Below are 3,951 nucleotides of genomic sequence, written 5' to 3' on the forward strand. Positions count from 1 at the left end.
GATTCCAGGTTGTTCTGGAGACCTTGCATGCACCCTGCACAATCTGATGCTCGTCTTTATCGCGCTTTGCTTTCTTGAGTTTAATCTTTGAATTTCTTTGCCTCCTTTCCTCCTGCCTTCATCTTTCTCACCCTCCAATATCGTTCTCTGCTGTAAACCCCGCTTCTCATATTTCGAAAATTATCTCTAAAATATACCTTCTTTCTTTTTGTATCTCGCTCATTCTCCCTCCCTTTCTTCACCGAAGCGTTATCGAGTCTGACTGAAGTCTTCTAGCGTGAAGACGAATGCAGAATTAAAAAAAAAAAAAATCAAGAGCATTTCATCTAATGCCATGTCAAAGATATCTGGTCAGAGATAGGTTCGTGCACCTACATCACACCAGAAATAGTTTTGAGTATTGTAATAATAATTTGCTTTCGTCTAGAAATAATTCTGTTTCTACATGATAATGACTACTTTCACTATGTTTTCAACTATAATAATTCATCTAGTTTTCATCTAGTAACAATTCTTTTCACCTAGGAAAAAAATTTCTCTTTCACCCAGGAAAAATTTCAGGTTTACTCATGATAGCTTTGTCTTCACCTAGGAATCACTGCTTCATTCATCCTGCAATAGCTGTGTCCAATAAACCCAGATGGCGACAGAAGGACATCATCGTTAACGACTGAAGTAAGGACTGCAGATCAAAGACTAAATGAAAGATTTTCTATTTAAGAGATTTTTTTAAAACAAAAAGTAAACAAATAAGCACTTCTTGAAACATGGGGTGGTGGGTTACGATTCTACCCGAGGACGGATTCGTGGCAACAAGGCTGCACGCAGGAAATGACGTTCAGTCACCAGCACGGAAAAACCCTCCATTTCACATTCTTTCTTTCCGTTAACCTCCTCCCTCTCACGCACACACATCATCCTCCCCCCTCGTCCTCACTCTGCTCAAGGGTGGGTGAGTGTAACAAGCAGCGCCGACAGTTTAAAGTGTGATGACCCTGCAGCTCGTCTCGAACCCTGGGTACGGGGACACCGCCGCTCCGGGTATCTGGTGAGGTGCGTGAAGACGCAGCAAATAAAATCCTTTTTCCCCAAAGGGAATTTGGGAGTAGGGGTTGGGGCTGAAAATCTCAGCCAATCAGCATGCAGTTTTGCCGAACACTTGAACAATTAAACAGTATGATTTTTTTTTTTTATGTTCAAAGCTGCTGGAGTGCGATGATAATGTCGGAAATGTTTGAGCTGCTGCTGAGGGTTCGACTCGCCCTAAAGTCCTGATTTTTTCTTTCAGTTTTTTTTGTGTTTTGCTTTTATGTTTCCTGGCTTGCAAACCCCCAACCTGTGTATTGAGTTGAAGAGTGTTTAACATAATATATACTGTGTGCCTGCTGTATTTGCAGATGCAGGAAACACGTAAGTATAAACATCTAATTAATGTTATTGAGGCATCAAGTCTTACTTTACATGACATCTACAGCTTCTGTTACATGTCTGCAAATGTTTGCGTCCACACACACACCATTACTTCGCTCGCTCAGATACTCCAGCAACCCTGAAAAATCTTAGAGACTGCTGGGATCCGATGGTGTTTTACTCCATGGTATGTAGTCAGACCATGTCTCTTCTCTTAGGTTCTGGTTAGTGGACAGTCCTGAAGGTGAGCCACTGACATCTGTAAGTGAAGTGTAACAGAGATGTAATTGTATCAATGTGATTACAAAACATACTCTAGCAGTGGAGTTACAACATGATGTTGGTCTGTAGGTCTGTGCTCGACCTCTTTTAGAGAAGAGTGAGTCACCCTGGCTGATGACCTCCTGATAACTATTTCAACTTGTTGGCAAACTCTCTGTGTGTGCTCGCGAGCTCGCTCTTGTCTGTAATCTTAGTTTTCTCTCTTTCTGTAGTCACAGTTTTCTTTACTCTCTTCCTCTCGAATACGATGATCACGAATTTAAAACAGTTGCTGTGACAGGTCTTGTGATAGCGCCTGTCATCAAAACAGCGAGGATTGTCTGTCCTGGGTTCAGATCTCGTCTCGGGCACGCTGTTCTTTCTCTGAATGTGATATCTGTTTACAGGGCTGACTGCCTTCTTCAGGTATTGTTTCGTCATAGAGCGATTTTAAAGACTTGAATCGCTGAAGGATTGTAAAGATAGCTAGTCACTCATATTTTTTTACAGATGGGAAGACGCATTGTACATGAAGCACACATTCGTGTAAACAGGAAAAAAAGGGCACAAACTTAAACGCCGATAATTTAGAGAATGCGTCAGTTTACAGACAATGTAACTACATCAAAAGTTCACGCATTTTTTAAAAAAAATAAATTGTTAAATGAATTTTTTTTATATAAAAGAAGGCAAAATATGGGTTTCCTGTCGTTCCCAGACTGTACGCCGACATCGGGTCGTTTGCTACGTTTTTAATTTATGCTTTAAGACAAGGTCACGTGGGAGGGAAGGCGGACTAGGCCACGCGACGCCAAACTTCTGACGTGAGGTCAAAGGTCTCCTAGAGTCATTTTTGCAAACAAGGAAAAGGAGAGGAAGTCCTTGGCGGCTTAAGAAATATTACATTCTCGTAGGGGCTGTGGCAGGGCCGGTGAAAGTGAGAACCTGTAGAGGAGCGTAAAGAAGTCAATAGACTGGTAGACGGGTGCAATCGGGTAGTCTGGTTCAGAGAAGTGTGCAAACTGTTACATGGGTGCATAGAAATGTAAAGGTTAAAGTAGTTCCATGACCGCACTGTCGTTAGGAAGTTTTTGTGAGGTCGCTGCTTACCTCGCTGCCTCACCTACCCCAATCGTTTGAAGTCAGGTACCCCTCCACAGCTGGTTCAGCTGGAAGACGTACACTGCCTTACACGGGTATCGAACCCACAAGCGCGGATTCGGATGCTCTAACCACTAGGCTGACCACAACCCTCCAACCCATTTCTTCTGCCCCGCTCATAAAAGTGAACACACTTCTGGATACATCGAAGAGTGCATACTACTTGTAGAGAGAATGCAAATTGGTAGATAAACATGATTAAGTGTGGGAATTAGTCTGCAGATATAAATAAGAATGCAAACTGGAATGCAAGTATGTGGAAGTGTACAAAACTGATACAAGAAAACATGTGCAAGCTGGTGCATGGGTGCATGCAAGTGTGCCTCAGCAAGCGTCTCCGCATACTTTTGCAATGACTGGAGGAGTCGAGTGAAAGAAAACACAAATATTTTAGCCCTGGTGTAGATGGAAGTGCGGAGGACGGAGTAACGAGGCGAGTGGGGGGATCAGTGACTCAGACAGGGGACAACAACTCTTCTCCAAAACTTGATACCCGGCAGTCTGAATGACATGTGGCAAACTTTCTGCAAAGCAATAAATCTTCTCCATTCTTTTCCTGCTTTGCATTTTTTTTCTTCTCACTAAATCCCGCATGATGCCAGAGGAAGCAGGCGCACCGATGTACTGCGAGAACTGTACAACATCTGTAGACTGAGTGTTGTCATGACGACAGTACGCCACAGATGCAGCCATCACAACAACAAACCATTCTGTGAACAGATTTCAACACTTCTAATACGAAAGACTTTTCAACTATAAGACATCACGGTGTTCAGAGAATCAGCACTCTACTATGTTCAGCGCTGACGTGAAGATGTAGCAAGATACAGGGTCGACCTCAATGAAAGGGAAGCAACTGCACTGTAAAATATTACGGGGGACGACAGAGTTATTTCCCTTGAAAAATGTTATTCTGCATATTGCTTTACTTTTCGTTTTTAAAGTGTTACTCGCTCTTAATATACATTATTTTTTTTGTGGCCCACCTCCACTCTATTTCACTATATAACTTGTACTTTGTAGTAAATGTGATATTATGGGACCACCAGACCCTGTCCAGCCGAGCCACCCGCTGTTGCTGTTGTGATCCTGGTGCAGATAGCTGTTGTGAATCTGCCT

This window comes from Pomacea canaliculata, linkage group LG2, assembly GCF_003073045.1.
Source record: "Pomacea canaliculata isolate SZHN2017 linkage group LG2, ASM307304v1, whole genome shotgun sequence".
NCBI lineage: Eukaryota > Metazoa > Mollusca > Gastropoda > Architaenioglossa > Ampullariidae > Pomacea > Pomacea canaliculata.